Below are 20030 nucleotides of genomic sequence, written 5' to 3' on the forward strand. Positions count from 1 at the left end.
GCCAGACGCAGTATAAGGAACGTTACCCTAGCGGCAACGTCCACCTACGAGTAGAATCACAAGGCCCAGCCGGACCATGTGCCTCAGGCACCTGCCTATGTCCGCTCCACTAAGATGTAAGGATACTGTCACGCTCCCCGGGTCCCCTGTGCTGCCCTCCGGCTCACCTGTCACGCTCCCCGGGTCCCCCGTCTCGCTTCCCGGTTCCTTGGTCCGGTCACCGCCGCTCCCCGCTCTCCAGCACCCCTTGCCAGCGCGTCCCCAGCGTCCTGGTCCCCGCACCCGGCGTCCGTCGGCTTCACAGCCCCATCCTGGCCCTGCTGCTTCCTCCTCGCAGCTTCCTGCTCTGGCTTCTGGCACTCGGGCAGCGCGCATGCGCATTAGGGCGCGCGCGCGGTCATTGACCCTTTCTTAAAGGGCCAGCGTCCATTAACAGGAAATGATGCAAAACAGGTACAGGGTATAAAGGGGGTTTATGTCCAAGGGGGCGGGGCCTGATCTTCGTGTTTCTTAAGCTAGGAGTCAGGTCTCCTGGTGTATATGTGTATATACTCACCTATCTCTCTTGTAGAGCCGTGCCTGCCTCGCCATCCGGTCCAGACCGAATTCCGAACCCCGAACGCAGTCCATCTGCCATCCTGACAGTCCGTACCATCTCGGATCCCTGCGGTGACCTGTCATCTCGCTCCAAAGGTTCCGGACCCCGCCTGACATCTTCTCGGCTTCCGAACCTGAGCTGCGTCACCCGGACTACCACCAGTGACTCCGTAGTCCCAGGGACTTCTCCGTTATACTCCTGTGCACGGACTGTTCTGCTGCCTATAGTGCTCCAGCTACCGGACCCCTTACCACCATCTAGGAGTTCGGCCCAGTGGATCCACCTCCTGGGTCTGCCCGTCCACCTGGCCCTGACAGTAAGATCAGGCCATGGATCCCGCTGCAGCACTAGCAGCCGTACAGGAGGAACTCCAACGCCAGCGTGAGACTCAGACCCGCATGCTGCAATTTATGTCTTCTGTGGACGCCCGCCTGAACACGCTACAAGCGGCAGTCACGTCTTCAGCATCCCGGGCCTCCACTAGTCAAGCCACGGCTCCAGCTCCCGTGGCGACTTCTTCAGATACTTCCAGACTTCGTTTGGCCTCACCACCCCGGTACGCCGGAGACCCCAAGACCTGCAGGGGATTCTTAAACCAATGCTCCCTCCATTTCACGCAGCTGCCGCATTTGTTTGCCTCTGATCAAGCCAAGGTCGCCTTCATCATGTCCCATCTAGAGGGTGAGGCACTGGCGTGGATGAACCCCTTGTGGGAGAAGGGGGATCCTGTGACCACGAACATCCAGGACTTCCTGCAGGCATTCCGTGGCACCTTTGATGAGCCCGGACGCGCCTCCGCGTCTGCTTCGTCTCTTCTCCGGCTGCGTCAGGGGACTCTGACGGTGGGCCAATACGCAATCCGGTTTCGCACCTTGGCTTCGGAACTCGGGTGGAATAACGAGGCCCTAACCGCCGCCTTCTGGGAAGGACTCTCGGGGCGAATTAAAGATGAGCTGGCGGGTCGTGACGTACCGACCACCCTGGATGCCCTGATTACCCTAGCGACTCGAGTGGACATCCGCTTTCAGGAGCGATCCAAGGAAGTGTCCCGTGAGAGACGTCCGGTACGGCATTCCTCTCCTCCGCAGAAGCCCTCCGTACTTCAGTCATCAACAGCTGGGGCCCCCGTCCACGAGCCCATGCAGATCGACAGAGTGCGGCAGTCTGAACAACGTAGAGCTGAGCGGCTCGCCAAGGGCCTCTGCTTTTACTGCGGAGAGGACACACACCTGCTACGCTCCTGTCCTGAGAGGCCGGGAAACTCCAAAGCCTAGGGTTGGTAGGAGAGGCCACCCTAGGTGCTGGGACTCTCTCAGACCCGGTTACATGGACTGTGCAAGTGACAACGGGAGAGACGCGGTTCACGGCTGAGGCATACCTCGATTCCGGGGCAGCAGGCAATTTCATCCAGCAGGCCACGGTGGACAAGTACCAGGTGCCTGTTACTCCACTTGACAAGCCCCTCGTGATTGCCTCTGTGGATGGGAGACCCCTCTCTGACACCATCTCCTGGATCACCAAGCCGGTGGAACTGCGTATCGGTGCCCTGCACACCGAGAACATCGCTCTCTACGTCCTCCCACACATGTCCCATCAAATCCTGCTGGGACTTCCCTGGTTGCGGACACACGAACCATCAGTCAGCTGGGGCACTGGCGAAATCACCCGATGGGGCTCTTCGTGCCATGAGAAGTGCCTGAAGACCATACAACCCATCCGACGACCTCCGGTTCCAGAGAACCTACCAGGGCTGCCCTCGGCCTATTGGTCCTTTGCAGACGTCTTTGATAAAAAGGAATCCGAGGTACTTCCGCCACATCGTCCCTACGATTGTGCCATCGACCTGCTCCCTGGAACTACACCACCTCGAGGACGGATATATCCATTGTCTCCAGCCGAAACAAGGGCCATGTCTACTTACATTACAGAGAGCCTGGCAAGGGGATTCATCCGGAGATCCTCCTCTCCTGCTGGAGCAGGTTTCTTCTTTGTCAAGAAGAAAGAGGGCGACTTACGCCCATGCATAGACTACCGGGGTTTGAATCAAATCACCGTAAAAAACAAGTACCCTCTGCCGCTCATCCCTGAATTGTTTGACCGGCTTAGAGGAGCTCGTGTGTTCACCAAGCTGGATCTTCGGGGTGCTTACAATCTGGTCCGCATCCGCTCTGGGGACGAATGGAAGACCGCGTTCAACACTCGCGATGGGCACTATGAATACTGCGTGATGCCCTTCGGCCTGTGTAACGCCCCAGCCGTCTTTCAAGAACTGGTGAACGACGTCTTCCGGGACCTTCTTTACCTCTGTGTGGTAGTATATCTGGATGACATCCTTGTCTTCTCTCCGGACCTCCAGACCCACAGAGAGAACGTGCAGCTGGTTCTACAAAGACTGAGAGAGAATCGTCTGTACGCGAAGTATGAGAAGTGTGTCTTTGAGCAGTCTTCTCTTCCCTTCCTGGGGTACATCATCTCTGATACCGGACTGCAGATGGATCCAAAGAAGGTCTCCTCCATTCTCAACTGGCCTCCTCCTTCTGGACTGAAGGCAATCCAACGCTTCCTGGGATTCGCCAACTACTACCGCCAGTTCATCCCTCACTTCTCGGCTCTGACTGCCCCTCTCTCCGCCTTGACCAAGAAGGAGGCTAATCCAAAGGACTGGTCACCTGCGGCCGACGCCGCGTTTGGCTCGCTGAAGCGGGCATTTGCCTCCTCTCCTGTACTTCACCGTCCGGAGTTAAACCGCCAGTTCACCTTGGAGGTGGATGCCTCCTCCTCGGGAGCCGGAGCAGTGCTCATGCAGAAATCCTCCTCCGGGAAGATGGTGACTTGCGGATTCTTCTCCAAGAGCTTCTCAGCGCCTGAACGCAACTACACCATCGGTGACCGAGAGCTCTTGGCAGTCAAACTGGCTCTGGAGGAATGGCGCTACCTTCTGGAAGGAGCAGTGTACCCAGTTATCATTTACACGGACCACAAGAACCTGGAATACCTGCGGTCTGCTCAGCGACTGAACCCACGGCAAGCCAGGTGGTCCTTATTCTTTGCCAGGTTTGATTTCCAGCTCTATTTCCGACCCGCGGACAAGAATGTACGCGCTGATGCCTTGTCCAGATCTTTCATGCCCATGGAGCAGGAGGAGGAGACTACCCAACCCATCATCTGTCCTAGCAAAATCATTCCGGTGGCCCCTGTCACCCTGGCCCAGATACCGCCCGGGAAGACCTATGTCTCTGAGACAGACAGGCAAAAAGTGTTACACTGGGGTCATGCCTCGAAAACAGCCGGTCATGCTGGTCAGAAGAGAACATGGGGTGCGATTGTACGCCATTACTGGTGGCCATCCCTTCGCACGGACGTCGCTGCTTTTGTCTCTGCCTGCTCCTCTTGTGCCAGGAACAAGACGCCCAAACACCTGCCATATGGCCGTCTTCTGCCTCTGCCGATACCTTCAGTTCCGTGGCAACACATAGCGATGGACTTTATTACAGACTTGCCATTGTCCTCCGGACACACAGTCATATGGGTCGTGGTGGATCGATTCTCTAAAATGGCTCATTTCGTCCCTATGGCTGGATTGCCCTCTGCTCAGGAACTCGCGGACGCCTACATACATCACATCTTCCGCTTGCATGGCTTACCATCTCACATCGTATCCGATAGAGGAACTCAGTTCACCTCCCGCTTCTGGAGGGCTCTCTGCAACCATCTGGGAGTAACTCTGGACTTTTCATCTGCATACCATCCTCAGTCTAATGGCCAAGTGGAGAGGGTCAATCAAATATTGACCTCTTTCTTACGTCACTATGTCAACGCCCATCACGACGACTGGTCCACGCTTCTTCCTTGGGCTGAATTCTCCCATAACCACCACATCAGTGAGTCGTCCTCCAGCTCTCCCTTCCATGTCGTTTACGGACTTCAGCCCTCCGTCCCATTGCCTGTATCCCCTTCTTCGGATGTCCCTGCTGCTGATACTGTAGCCCGTGACTTTACAGCCATTTGGGACTCTGTCAAGGCGTCCCTTGGGCGTGCTTCCCTGCGGATGAAAAGACATGCAGACAAGAGACGTCTGGATCCTCCGTGTTTCTCTCCTGGAGATCTAGTCTGGCTTGCATCTAAGTACGTCCGATTGAAGATACCATCCTACAAGCTGGGTCCTCGCTACATCGGGCCGTTTAAAGTCCTCAACAAGATCAATGAGGTCTCCTACAAGCTACAGCTCCCGGCCACGATGAGGATTCCCAACTCATTCCACGTCTCCCTGCTCAAGCCGGTTGTCCTGGGTCCCTTCTCCGCTGCTGCCAGTTCGGCTCCTCCACCTATTGCCGATGACGACATCTATGCGGTAAGGGATATCGTGGCCATGAAGACCGTACGGGGTCGACAGTTCTTCCTGGTGGACTGGGCAGGGTATGGTGCTGAGGATAGGTCCTGGGAGCCCCGGGAGAATGTGGGTACTCCGCTGATCCGTGCCTTCCTGTCCCGGTTGCGGGGAGGGGGGCGTGGGGGGGGGGTACTGTCACGCTCCCCGGGTCCCCTGTGCTGCCCTCCGGCTCACCTGTCACGCTCCCCGGGTCCCCCCGTCTCGCTTCCCGGTTCCTTGGTCCGGTCACCGCCGCTCCCCGCTCTCCAGCACCCCTTGCCAGCGCGTCCCCAGCGTCCTGGTCCCCGCACCCGGCGTCCGTCGGCTTCACAGCCCCATCCTGGCCCTGCTGCTTCCTCCTCACAGCTTCCTGCTCTGGCTTCTGGCACTCGGGCAGCGCGCCTGCGCATTAGGGCGCGCGCGCGGTCATTGACCCTTTCTTAAAGGGCCAGCGTCCATTAACAGGAAATGATGCAAAACAGGTACAGGGTATAAAGGGGGTTTATGTCCAAGGGGGCGGGGCCTGATCTTCGTGTTTCTTAAGCTAGGAGTCAGGTCTCCTGGTGTATATGTGTATATACTCACCTATCTCTCTTGTAGAGCCGTGCCTGCCTCGCCATCCGGTCCAGACCGAATTCCGAACCCCGAACGCAGTCCATCTGCCATCCTGACAGTCCGTACCATCTCGGATCCCTGCGGTGACCTGTCATCTCGCTCCAAAGGTTCCGGACCCCGCCTGACATCTTCTCGGCTTCCGAACCTGAGCTGCGTCACCCGGACTACCACCAGTGACTCCGTAGTCCCAGGGACTTCTCCGTTATACTCCTGTGCACGGACTGTTCTGCTGCCTATAGTGCTCCAGCTACCGGACCCCTTACCACCATCTAGGAGTTCGGCCCAGTGGATCCACCTCCTGGGTCTGCCCGTCCACCTGGCCCTGACAGTTACGGACCGCAGCCGAAGCTGTAAGGTACAAGAACGCTACCCTGCCGGTAGCGCTCACCTAGCATAGACAGAGAGATGCCTAGAGGGACGTGCACAGAGCGTCTACTCTCATGCATGAACCAAGAGGACTGAGCGCCGGGTGGCGTGCGTCAGGGTCTTATATAGACTCTGTGCCTCATCCAAGATGGAGGACACCAGAGCCAATCCGCTGCCAGAACGACAGCAATGACGTCACGCTGGCCTATCACCGAGCAAAGCGTCACAAGCACATGACCAGCGGCCAATCGGCATAGAAGGTGTCAGAGACATGTGACCACGTGTCACAAGCACATGACCAGTGGCCAATCAGCTTAGAAGGTGTCAGAGACATGTGACCTCGTGTCAGCGATGATGTCACCCGCACATGTGCAATGGCTCCAAGATAGGACTTAGTCTCCAGCGCTTGCACATGTGCAGTAGCAAGAAATCCGAACATAGTCTCCAGTGCTCGCACATGTGCAGTAGCAAGAAATCCGAACATAGTCTCCAGCGCTCACACATGTGCAGTAGCAAGAAATCCGAACATAGTCTCCAGTGCTCGCACATGTGCAGTAGCAAGAAATCCGAACATAGTCTCCAGTGCCACAGCAACCGTAACAGGAATAATGTTATGTTCTATATATTAGTTGATGTCTATGTAATTTCTGAATTAAGGTTCACCATAGCTGCACCACGCAATATGTTCACTATTGAGAGGGAATAATGTTATGTGCTATAAATTAGTTGATGTCTATGTAATTTCTGAATTGAGGTTCACCAAGGCCATACCATGCACACAGCAGAGCCACATGCAGGGGGCTGTGTGTAGGCACTGAGTCTATTTGGCTATAAACTTCTAAAATATAAGAGTGTATTCATGTCTAAAAATCTGCAGCAAATCTCAATTTTTCTTCTATTTATGCAAGCAAGTCAGACAATTTTGAGTTACAGTACAGGACATGAAATACTTCCTTGCACTTATCCTTAGGCGTATTCATATGAGCACTTGAGATCTATCTCTTTTCCATAAAGCACAGTGAGTCACTAGTTGTGTGCTGATCTAGCAAATTTCTAACGGCAGATCTGCGATTTGCTCATGAATACACCCACCTGTTGAATGTCTTCATAGCCATGCATGATGCCAATCCTATACTCTGACGCTGTTGTTGGGCAAGTTAATTAATGTAAAGGTCCTCTTGTCTATACCAAGATTGATACTTGAATCTTTTCAAGACCTTTCTAAGATGTACCGTTCTAGGCTATTTATTGCTCTAATCAAGAGCTGAAAATGACTCAGCTGCTTCCCACATACTGTCACATTAAAATCTAATGCAGTCTAATTTACTGGGAAACCTATATACATTGTCAAGAATCGTCAAGTCACATGATCAAATGGACTGATTCATGTTGCTTGTTTATATAAGATTTTTGGACACTTTAACGCTGACCACTGATCTGCACCAAGATACATGAACCTTCTCCGTGGTGGTCAATACCCTGGCTTGTGTTTACACTGTCTTGTAGAAGCCTGCTGAGAGTAGTAGGTCAGTATGGCCAACAAACACACACTGATTTCCTTAGATGAGTTTTAATGTTGTGCAGATTAATGTGACCTAATTTGGCGTGAGATATCAGGGTCTCCACTTCACAGGGCACAATAGCAGCCTGGGCTCCCCCTCCGGGCCCTTTCATTGCTATTTAATTCCTTTCGCTTTCTCCATTCACTTAGACACTAATCAGATTAAATCTTTTTCCAAAAGGTGCTCTCTGTCTCTCTCTCACTGAGCCTCATCCTGCTCTTCCTCTGCCCCCTCCTCTATTGCCATCTCAAGAAAACTGATTTTGGCAGCCAGATCGTTAGACTGTTTTATGTCTGTGAGTCCTATTACCTCATCCTGCCTGTTGTTATTCTCCTCCTCATAGCCATTGTAGCTAGCCATATGCCCTCTCCTGCACTGAACTTTCCCACTTCCATGCGAGACATCACCTGAGTCCAGGCTCTAATGCCACCAGTAAATCTTTTGCACGGCAAGAAGTACGCATGGTAAGTACTAGAAGACACCTTTCGGCTGAGCTACTTGAGTCCATTACCCGATTTAAAGTTTCAATTTGGAGTTACTTTAGTTATTCCATTAAAAAACTTAATAACTAGCTATATTCTTATTGATGACCATTGAACAGACGCCCTGTCTTCCAGGACCAATGCTGATAATATTCCAAAGTCATGTTCTTAAATGGAAGTCCTTGCTCTTCTTTAGGTACCACCAGTAGAAGACAACATACTTCTCCCACGAGCTGAGGGGCATTAATTATGGCAGCAGTCCATTCACATGACAGACTATGGAAATACCCACCTGTTTTCTACTGACCTGGGTCACAGCATCAATGAACCGAAAGGTGGTCCGGCAAGTTTTAATTTATTGCCATCTCCATGTTGAGATGTATTTATGTATGTTTGTATGATGTATGTTTTGCATCTTACTTGTTCAGGCCAATAAATAATTCCGTGTTAAAGTACCTAAGTATCAGTAAGCTGCCAGACTACAAATACTGACCTTTTAAAATATCTTGTCTACCTGCTTAATGCGTGAACTATGTGCTGATCCGCAGGACGCTACCCGAGAATTATGTCTTTCCGAAAGCAGTGCGGAATGGTGTCACTGCATCATAATAATGTCCATTCTGGCCTCTTGATAGAAGAAGGCAAATAAAAACTATATTTACAAAGCCAGTAAAGGGAAATCTGCTGCATAATCAGCCCTTTCACCCTCAACACACACCAGCCCTCCCTCCCCACTCCCAAACCCAGCCCCTTCTTAAACCTAACTTAAAAAATGATTGAAATTCAATTGGGTCGAGATCTACTCACAAATGCATTAGACACGGCCCTCACTATAAACCAGGATTGTATGCAAAAGCAGTGAGGGGGTAATGAATAATTCAGAAGCTCCTGTCTTTCAGAATTATACTGTGAAGAAAATAAATGGGAGATTATACATGTATATACATACATGTACATTATATTGGCATATATTTTTATGAATAGAAGGGGGAATGTGATGTATAAGGAATGAAGTATGATAGAGTACTGCAAGTAGTTAGTCGTCATCTCTTCTTCATGGCAAACATTTGGCTTCTCTTCTCACATCTCTTACTGGTATCCTCTAAATGCATTATCTCTCAGGGACCTAATTACACAACCTTATAACCTCTTCTGAATGGGACCTACTTTTTTTTAATACTAGCTGTAGTACCTGGCATTGCCTGGGATAGTACCTAAGTGTCTCTCTGTCTCTCTCTCCCTCTCTGTCTGTCTCCCTCTCTGTCTCTCTTTCTGTCTCTGTCTGCCTCTCTCTCTGTGTGTCTGTCTCTGTTTGTCTCTGTCTCTGTGTGCCTCTTTCTCTGTGTGTCTGTGTGTGGTTCTGTCTGTGTTTGTCTCTGTGTGTCTTTGTCTCTGTGTCTGTCTTTGTGTGTCTCTGTGTCTCTCTGTGTGTCTCTGTCTCTGTGTATTTGTGTCTCTGTCTCTATGTGTGTCTCTGTCTGTCTCTGTGCATCTCTGTCTCTGTCTCTCTGTGTCTCTGTCTCTTTGTGTCTCTGTCTGTGTCTGTCCCTGTCTCTGTGTTCCTCTCTGTATCTCTCTTTCTGTGTGTCTCCATCTCTTTGTGTCTGTCTCTGTGTGTCGCTGTTTCTGTCTGTCTCTATCTCTGTGTGTCTGTGTCTATCTCTGTGTTTCTGTCTCTATGTGTTTTCCTGTCTCTGTGTGTATATGTACTTGTGTATCTGTGTGTGTCTCTGTCTCTGGGTGTCTGTGTGTGTGTGTGTGTGTGTGTGTGTGTGTGTGTGTGTGTGTGTGTGTGTATTTCTCTCTGTGTGTGTATCTGGGTTTCTGTCTCTGTATCAGTCTCTGTGTGTCTCTTTGTCTCTGTGTGTGTCTTTGTGTGTCTCTATTTCTGTATCAGTCTCTGGGTTTCTGTGTGTGTGTGTGTGTGTGTGTGTGTGTGTGTCTCTGTCTGTATTAGAGTCTCTGTGTATCTCTGTCTTTGTGTGTCCCTGTGTGTGTGTCTCTCTCTGTGTGTCTCTTTCTCTGTATGTGTGGCTCTGACTCTCTGTTTGTTGCTGTGTCAATGTGTGTCTCTGTGTGTCTGTCTCTGTATGTGTGGCTCTGTGTTTTTCTGTGTTTGTGTGTCTGTCACTGTGTGTCTCTGTTTCTGTGTATGTCTCTGTGTGTCTGTCTCTTTGTGTCTCTGTATGTCTGTGTGTGTTACTGTCTCAATGTGTCTGTGTGTCTGTCTGTGTGTGTGTATCTGCCTCTGTGTGTCTGTCAGTCTATGTCTGTGTGTATCTCTGTTTCTGTGTCTCTGTCTCTGTGTGTGTGTGTGTGTGTGTGAGTGTGTGTGTGTGTGTGTGTGTCTGTCTCTGTGTATCTGGCTCTGTATGGCTCTGTATGTCTTTGTGTCTGCCTCTCTCTATATTTTTGTCTCTGTGTGTCTCTGTCTGTATGTGTGTCTGTCTCTGTGTGTCTGTTTCTGTGTGTCTCTCTGTCTCTGTGTGTCTATGTGTGTCTCTGTGTGTGTGTATGTTTCTGTGTCTATGTGTGTCTGTCTCTGTGTGTGTCTGCCTGTGTGTCTCTGTGTGTGTCTGTCTCTGTATGTGTGTGTCTGTCTCTGTGTGTCTACATCTGTGTGTGTCTCTGTGTGTGTCTTTGTGTGTGTGTATGTGTGTGTGTGTCTCTGTGTTTTTTTGTGTTTCTCTGTGTGTGTATCTGCCTCTGTCTGTCTTTGTATGTCTGTCTCTGTATGTCTCTGTGTGTCTTTTTGTCTGTCTCTGTGTGTCTGTCTGTGTGCCTCTGTCTCTGTGTGTCTGTCTGTGTGTCTGTCTGTGTGTGTCTTTGTGTGTCTATGTCTATGTGTGTGTTTGTCTCTGTATGTCTTTATCTCTTTCTCTGTGTGTCTCTGTGTGTCTGTGTGTGTCTCTGTCTGTCTCTGAGTGTTTCTGTATCTGAATGTCTCAGTCTCTATTTGTATCTCTGTGTGTCTTTGTGTCTGTCTCTGTGTCTGTGTGTCTGTCTGTATGTCTCTGTGTGTCTGTCTCTGTGTGTCTGTCTCTGTGTGTCTTTCTCTGTGCGTCTCTGTCTCTGTGTGTCTGTATCTCTCTGTGCGTGTCTTTGTGTGCATGTGTGTGTCTGTCTCTATGTGTCTCTGTATGTGTCTGCCTCTGTGCGTCTCTGTGTCTGTCTGTGTATCTGTGTCTCTGTGTGTGAGTCTTTGTGTGTCTATCTCTGTGTGTCTGCCTTTGTATGTCTGTCTTTGTGTGTCTCACTGTCTGTCTCTATTGATATCATATTATCTCACACATAAGCTGTCTTATACTAAGAATGTCCTTCGTTGCCTATAGCAACCAATCAGAGCTCCTATTAATGACTTGTAGCTAACAGCTCCACTGACGTTAATGTAAGTAGGTTCTTTGGCGAATAACTGTAAAGTGTGGGGTTAAGTTTTTTCCCCTAGTCTATGACGTTCCCTGAGTCACATGGGGTGTCTGTGTAAAATTTCATGATTGCAAATGTGATGGTGTGGATTCCTTTAGCGGACATACATACACACATACACACACACAAATACACACATACATACACGCATACACACATACAACACACACATGCATACACTCTGCTTTATATATTAGGTCTCAAAAGGCAAAACAATGCAAAAGCCACCAAACGTCTGGAGTGACATGAGGATCTTAATGATACCATATAGCTTCTCTGAACAGGTGTGGCTTTATACCTTTCATTCTTTTAAGCAGCTTATATCCTTCCTACCCACAGAGATTATTATTATTAGTCCCTCTTATAAATGTCCATCAATCACCAAGTGTTCAGGACTAGAAAAAAGGGTCCGCTTTTCTTCTGGAAACACGGCCATTGTCCATAGACAAAGTCTGGTGTTGCAGATTATCTGTATTTTAGTGAATGAGGCTGAGCTGAAATACCAAAAGCAGACAATTGAAGAGTAGTATTATTTCTAGGGTAAAATCGCAGATCATTCACACGAGTCAATTATGGATGTTGTGGAAAAACTGAAGCATGGTTGACTTTTTATGATATTAACTTCTCTATGATGAAGTAGCAGATTTCATTGTAAATTGATCCGGCTTGATAGTTAGGTTGGGATTCATAGCAGAAGACATTGTTTACCACGGCAGACATATTGACTAGAATTAACGGCCTTTAGTAACATACCATTAACGATGCTTCACTCAGTAAATCATTATTTTGTGTTTGTGAACCCTATATGTTATCTGTTCTTCACATTCTTGTTTTGCTTCTGTATTAAAGGATAAAGGAGTTGTTCACTTCTCAGACAGCCCCTTCTCAATCTGTATGCTTCACCCATTTTAAGTAATAAAAGTTATACTCACATCTGGTGCCGACACCGTTCCAGCGATGCCAGCAGTGTCTCTCCCTAGATCGCTTATCTGTGTGATGTCATGTGATAATGTCAGCCAATTAGCGCCCCACTCTCCTTGCCTTCAGACATATCAGTGATCACATACATCCAGAGGAAGACGGCGCTGCTGCTCTCTCTTCCTCCAGATGTATGTGATAAATGGGTGAAGCATACAGATTGAGAAGAAGTCCGAATAGTGGAGCAGTGGACAATCCCCTTAAGTCCAAGTTCCGGCCAGTGAAACTCGAACGGCTTTGGTGAAGGCACTAACAACTGCTCTGATTTATCGTGATTTAGATTATTGACTATAAAGTTCATTTTTCTGGTCTTGACCATTGCTTAAAGGGAACCTGTCTCCAGATTTGGTGACTATAAGCTGCGGCCACCACCAGTGGGCTCTTATATACAGCATTCTAACATGCTGTATATAACAGCCCAGACCGCTGTGTAGCACAGAAAAAAACCCACTATATAATACTCACCTAAAGGGCGGTGCGGAGCAGATGGGTCAGATGGGTGTCTCCGTTCTCCAGGTGTGGCGCCTCCTCTTTCTGCCATCTTTGTCCTCCTTCTTCTGAAGCCAGGGTGCATAACGCGTGCACTTTGATCTGCCCTGAACATTGCAAATCAAAGTATTGTAGTTCGCATGCGCAGGACCTCGATGCCGGCCTGTGTGCATGACGTAGGACGCATCACGCACCCCGGCTTCAGAAGAAGGAGGATGAAGATGGCCGAAATAGGAGGTGCCGCATCCAGAGAAAGGAACCACCCATCATTTAGGTAAGTATTATAAAGTCATTTTTACGTTCTACACAGCGGCCTGGGCTCTTATATACAGCAGTATATAAGAGCCCAGTGGTGGTTGCCGCAGCTTATAGTCACCAAATCTGGTGACAGGTTCCCTTTAATTATGCAGAGCAGCATAAAGACATGCCCCCAGAGACTCCTGTGAACAATGCCCCCTTGGTGAAGATCATAAAAAATGCCACTAAGTAAAAATGCCGAAATCTCTGGAACAGTATGACAGAATTGAAGGAACAAAAAACATAATACTCAATAGAGCAGAGGGAATGACATAAGTGCAGAATCTGGCCACTTTTGACCTGCTGATGGCTTCTTTAAAGTCGTAGCAAATGCCATACACATTATCCTGTGTATGAAGTAAGGTGCATCTTACTATCAGTCCAGAGACTACAGTTATGGTGCCATGACCTAACGTGAATTCCATTACTAAATATAATGACTTTGAATATGCATCAGATATGCAAATAATACAAGCCCCACTAAATCTGCCATCTCTGCATGTAGTCTAAATTATAAAGCTCAGTGTATGTGTGTGTGTGTGTGTGTGTGTGTGTATGTCCGCTAAAGGAATCCGCACCGTCGAATTTACAATCAAGAAATTTTGCACAGACGCCTCATGTGACTCAGGGAACGTCATAGACTATGTTTCGGCGGGAAAATTTAACCCTGTGCTTTCCAGTTACTCTACAAAAATCCTGCAGCCATTAAACTGACTGGAGCTTGGAGCTATAGACTATAAATAGCAACTGTCAGTGGTTGCTATAGGAACAAAACAAACTGTTTGTATAAGAAGCTTATGTGTGAGGTAAAAAGATGTCGGTGGTGAGACGGATAGAGAGAGACAGAAAAAGACAGACATAGAGAGACAGACTGGGAAAGAGTCAGCCGGGGAAAGAGACAGCCCTGGAAAGAGACAGCCAGGCAGAGACAGACGCCCAAAGAGACAGACCTGGAAAGAGACAGACCTGGAAAGAGACAGACATGGAAAGAGACAGAGCGGGAAAGAGAGCGGGAAAGAGACAGACCTGGAAAGAGACAGCCCTGGAAAGAGACAGCCCTGGAAAGATACAGCCCGACAAAGAGACAGCCCAGCAAAGAGACAGCCGGGCAAAGAGACAGCCGGGCAAAGAGACAGACGGGGAAAGAGACAGACGGAGAAAGAGACAGATGGGGAAAGAGACTGATGGGCAAAGAGACAGACCTAGAAAGAGACAGACCTGGAAAGAGACAGACTGGGAAAGAGACAGACCGGCAAAGAGACAGACCGGCAAAGAGACAGACGGGCAAAGAGACAGACCTAAAAAGAAACAGACCTAGAAAGAGACAGACCTGGAAAGAGACAGACCTGAAAAGAGACAGACTGGGAAAGAGACAGACCGGGAAAGAGACAGACTTAGAAATAGACAGCCGGGCAAAGAGACAGCTGGGCAAAGAGACAGCCGGGCAAAAAAACAGCCCGGCAAAGAGACAGACGGACAAAGAGACAGATGGGCAAAGAGACAGATGGGCAAAGAGATAGAGAGAGACAGACAGATACAGAGATTGAGACAGATAGAGTGATGCAAATACAGAGAGATAGAAACAGACAGACAAGGAAAGAGACAGACAGCGACACACAGACAGAGACTGGGAGAAAGACAGAAAGACAGTTACTATCCCGGGCAATGCCCGGGTACTACAGCTAGTATTTCATATAACATTAATAACATAATTAAAGCAAATTGTTTTGCTTTATAGTAGAAAATTAGGTGTGAGCCATGTAACAGTGATGTAGGCTTTCAGCAGAGGTACAATTCTTATACTATAATAAAGCTTTATACAGATAGGACATCTACATTCATAAATATATCCCAACCATAAGGCCAAGGAACAGATCTCTGGAGTTTTGTACCTGGATACAAACACTCCTGCACTGTCACAGACATGCAATCCAGAAAATGCTGCTTTGTTAGTTTTTGTGTTTAGCATTCAGCAAAGGCTTCTTCCTCCCAACTGAACCATGACGCCATAATAATGCAATCAACACTGAAGAGGGACATGGAGACTTTGCTAAGCAGTTTTCTAGCAGAGTCTTGAGGGGCAATATTTTGTTGCATCATGTCAAAGATAGGCAGCTGCTGTGACATTTCTAAGATAGGACTGACAGCAAAATAAGATCTGTCTCAATGTATTCTTTGGTCTATATCTGTCCTATATGAAGAGTAAAAATATTTTATTAGAAGTGACGATAATACTTTTTAGCAAATTCCCCACTGAATAAGGCTGTCAATGTTTAAGAATATTATTTCCAGTTTAATATTACATATCTTTTTAAACAAAAGCTTAACATTTCTGTTGCCTGTCCAGTGATTTCAACTGATCCTTCTCTCGCTTTACATCTGAATTGTATATAAATACTTATATACAACTTTTCTTTGCTCTGTATTATTTACAAAATTTCCGTATTAACAAAAAAGAATCCTACTCACATCTGGTCCATCTTTTAGATGAAATAAATAGCGTGAAGAGTCTTGTACTTTTACAATTATTGTTAGGAAAGAGCAAAGGTGTTACGTCACCATCGGCGTCTGCCCCAGCGACGTCTGCTCCGATTGCCAGGCGACGCCGTGTTCCTGCCGTGGATGGTGCTGGTGATGGGAGAGGAGGCAATGCCAGCGGCACCGGTGGGTGCAGGCTCCACTCATTCACTGGGCTGGGTTTCCTTGGGATCTGCAGTACCACTGGCTGACTGTAGGTGGTGGGTCTCTCACAGCTGAGGTACCATCATTCAGCTACAACCAATGGGAAGACACCACACCCTTTTTAATTCCCCTCCTGTTTGCTGACCACTGCCAGACATAGTTCTGATATTCTAGCTCCTGTTCCGCCCTGTTCTGTTTTGTGATTTTCGTGTTCTGACTTCTGCTTGCTTCCTGACTACCTCTCTTGCCTGCTGTTTATGTACCTCGCTGCCCGATCCGGATTTGACCTCTGCTTTGTTTACTGTTTACATCCTTGCCTGCCGATTCTGTCCCTGTTCTGCTATTCCTGGTTTGACCCTGCCTGACTACTACTCTCTCGGACTGCAGCCTTCCACAAGTATTGATCACCTTTGGCCCTGTGTAATTCCAATTCCCTCTATAGGGTTTAAAGGGTTTCAGGGTTCTAGGGGTCCTGCTTGGTGAGTGGCTTCCCTCTAGCTTGTCCATTACAGCCCGTCTGAGTCTGTGGATCCAGGCAGGCGTTACAAAAGGGTTTTCTGATCTTAAGGCTGGATTTACACTTGCGTGTGACACGTGCGACGATAGCATTGCACTGTCCAGACCGGTCACCGGCCCTCCTGACCTGAGTGTCAATGGCATAGAAATACATGGAGCTGACACGCTCATGCCAGGAGAGAAGGCGGCTGGTCCGGGAGATGTGATGCTGTGATCCTCGTGCAAGTCACACACAAGTGTGATTCCAGCCTAAGTATAACACATCATTTGCTGATTAGTGGGGGTGCAAAGATGGAACCTAGAATGAAGGAGATACAACATGTAATTTTTTACCTCTTGTACAGTATGTCTCAATTCTCCTTGTCTGACATTATTTTTCCTGCACCTCTTCATTCCTGAGATATGCGCCTCCCTCTTCTCTTCATATAAATCTATTCTTATCAAACTGATTGTAGCCCTAGAGAAAGCTCCTATAAAGAAGAGTTCAGGACTACACCCACTTGGCTAAAAAAGATTAGATTTACATACAAGGAAAGGGAATCCTTATTTCAGGAATAGAAAGGTGCCGGAATAAAATGAAAAACAACTTGAGATTCAGGAGAATAACAACATTTACACCAATTATAAAAATGACATATTTATCGCAAATGACAGTTCCTCTTTAAGCACCTTGTTTCATGTTTTGCTGTCTAGCATGACTCCCATGCTGAAATTATGCAGATAGTACAACTCTGCCTAATTGACTTCAGTAGATTGGAGTTAGTGCCTTGAGAAAAGCAGTGATGTCTGTCACCAAATATAAATGCAAATAACGCTATCTGGAGATATCTTTTAAATGATAAAAAACAATAAATGTGAAATGAAATCCTAATCAACTGTAGCAAATTTTGGGGGTAAAAATGATAAATTAAGCCAATAATTGTCCAAGGATCATTCTTTCAAATCTTATCTTTTTATGACTGCCCAGTGCAAACAGGGCCAATGATTAAGCAAGGCACAGTAAAATTATAATTTTCTGCATATACAGTGCCTACAAGTAGTCTTCAGCCCCCTGCAGATTTAGCAGGTTTGATAAGATGCAAATAAGTTAGAGCCTGCAAACTTCAAACAAGAGCAGGATTTATTAACAGATGCATAAATCTTACAAACCAACAAGTTATGTTGCTCAGTTAAATTTTAATAAATTTTCAACATAAAGTGTGGGTCAATTATTATTCAACCCCTAGGTTTAATATTTTGTGGAATAACCCTTGTTTGCAATTACAGCTAATAATCGTCTTTTATAAGACCTGATCAGGCCGGCACAGGTCTCTGGAGTTATCTTGGTCCACTCCTCCATGCAGATCTTCTCCAGGTTATCTAGGTTCTTTGGGTGTCTCATGTGGACTTTAATCTTGAGCTCCTTCCACAAGTTTTCAATTGGGTTAAGGTCCGGAGACTAACTAGGCCACTGCAACACCTTGATTTTTTCCCTCTTGAACCAGGCCTTGGTTTTCTTGGCTGTGTGCTTTGGGTCATTGTCTTGTTGGAAGATGAAATGACGACCTATCTTAAGATCCTTGATGGAGGAGCGCAGGTTCTTGGCCAAAATCTCCAGGTAGGCCGTGCTATCCATCTTCCCATGGATGCGGACCAGATTGCCAGGCCCCTTGGCTGAGAAACAACCCCACAGCATGATGCTGCCACCACCATGCTTGACTGTAGGGATGGTATTCTTGGGGTCGTATGCAGTGCCATCCAGTCTCCAAACGTCACATGTGTGGTTGGCACGAAAGATCTCGATCTTGGTCTCATCAGACCAGAGAACCTTGAACCAGTCTGTCTCAGAGTCCTCCAAGTGATCATGAGCAAACTGTAGACGAGCCTTGACATGACGCTTTGAAAGTAAAGGTACCTTACGGGCTCGTCTGGAACGGAGACCATTGCAGTGGAGTACGTTACTTATGGTATTGACTGAAACCAATGTCCCCACTGCCATGAGATCTTCCCGGAGCTCCTTCCTTGTTGTCCTTGGGTTAGCCTTGACTCTTCGGACAAGCCTGGCCTCGGCACGGTTGGAAACTTTCAAAGGCTGTCCAGGCCGTGGAAGGCTAACAGTAGTTCCATAAGCCTTCCACTTCCGGATGATGCTCCCAACAGTGGAGACAGGTAGGCCCAACTCCTTGGAAAGGGTTTTGTACCCCTTGCCAGCCTTGTGACCCTCCACGATCTTGTCTCTGATAGCCTTGGAATGCTCCTTTGTCTTTCCCATGTTGACCAAGTATGAGTGCTGTTCACAAGTTTGGGGAGGGTCTTAATTAGTCAGAAAAGGCTGGAAAAAGAGATAATTAATCCAAACATGTGAAGCTCATTGTTCTTTGTGCCTGAAATACTTCTTAATACTTTAGGGGAACCAAACAGAATTCTTGTGGTTTGAGGGGTTGAATAATAAATGACCCTCTGAATAAACTTTTCACAATTTACAAAAAAAATAAAAAAAGAAATAACATTCTTTTTTGCTGCAGTGCATTTCACACTTCCAGGCTGATCTACAGTCCAAATGTCACAATGGCAAGTTAATTCCGAATGTGTAAACCTGCTAAATCTGCAGGGGGTTGAATACTACTTGTAGGCACTGTACATAATAATTAGTGATGGGAAAATAGTAACTATTCATGTTTGGATGATGCTTACCGAATAATGAGTACTATTCCAGTATTGGTCACGGCAAGAAAGATGCTCGGGTTCCCCATTGGCTTGCATTAGGTTCATTATTCGTGATGAATACAGAATAGTACTTTGGGATTCGTTACAAATAATTAAAACCAGAAAAGATACTATTCGCCCATCACTAATAATAATTATTATATGCTGCCACTGCGTCCTGTCATAAGTAGGAAATGTGCTGCTAACAATAATGTGAAGGATTTCATATAAACGATCGCACAATCATTGTATGAAACCTACAAGCGAGCTGTAACATGTACACATATTAAACTGCGTATTAAAGTTATAAGCTGCAGCCACCACCAGTGGGCTCTTATGTGCAGCATTCGAACATGCTGTATATAAGAGCCCAGGCCGCTGTGTAGAATGTAAAAATGACTTTATAATACTTACCTAACGGGCGGTGCGGCGCAGACTGCTCTGATGGGTGTCTCCATTCTCCGGGTCTAGCGCCTCCTCTGTTGGCCTTCTTTCTCCCCTTCTTCTCAAGCCTGGGTGCATGATGCGTCCTATGTCATGCACACTAGCTGGCATTGAGATCCTGGGCAGGTGCACTTTGATCTGTCCTGAGTAGGGTAGATCAAAGTATTGTAGTTCGCCTATGCGGGACCTCAATGCCAGTTAGTGTGCATGACGTAGGACGCGTCATGCACCCAAGCTTCAGAAGAAGGAGGACAAATATGGCCGAAAGAGGAGGCACCGGACTCGAAGAATAGAGACACCCAACTGACCAGTCTGCACCGCCCCGCCCGTTAGGTGAGTATTATAAAGTGATTTTTACGTTTTACACAGCGGCCTGGGCGCTTATATACAGCATGTTAGAATGCTGTAAATGAGAGTCCACTGGTGGGGCCCGCAGCTTATAGTTGCCAAATCTGGTGACAGTTTTCCTTTAAACGAGCTCCAATTCAGTAACCTTAGTGGCAACCTGTATTTTAGGATTT

General features: G+C 47.6%; 1 protein-coding gene and 1 long non-coding RNA gene across 2 annotated transcripts in view; one reads left to right on the forward strand and one right to left on the reverse strand.

Annotated features, from left to right (window-relative positions):
• LOC142294846 (ephrin-A2-like) overlaps positions 1–20030 on the reverse strand; it is a 464446-nt gene that overhangs the window by 277929 nt on the left and 166487 nt on the right. The window lies entirely within an intron of this gene.
• LOC142294835 (uncharacterized) lies at positions 7864–8444 on the forward strand. The gene is made up of 2 exons (XR_012751309.1): positions 7864–7974; positions 8189–8444. It is a non-coding gene; the product is annotated as an uncharacterized LOC142294835 (long non-coding RNA).

The sequence above is a fragment of the Anomaloglossus baeobatrachus genome, chromosome 1 (genome assembly GCF_048569485.1).
Source record: "Anomaloglossus baeobatrachus isolate aAnoBae1 chromosome 1, aAnoBae1.hap1, whole genome shotgun sequence".
NCBI lineage: Eukaryota > Metazoa > Chordata > Amphibia > Anura > Aromobatidae > Anomaloglossus > Anomaloglossus baeobatrachus.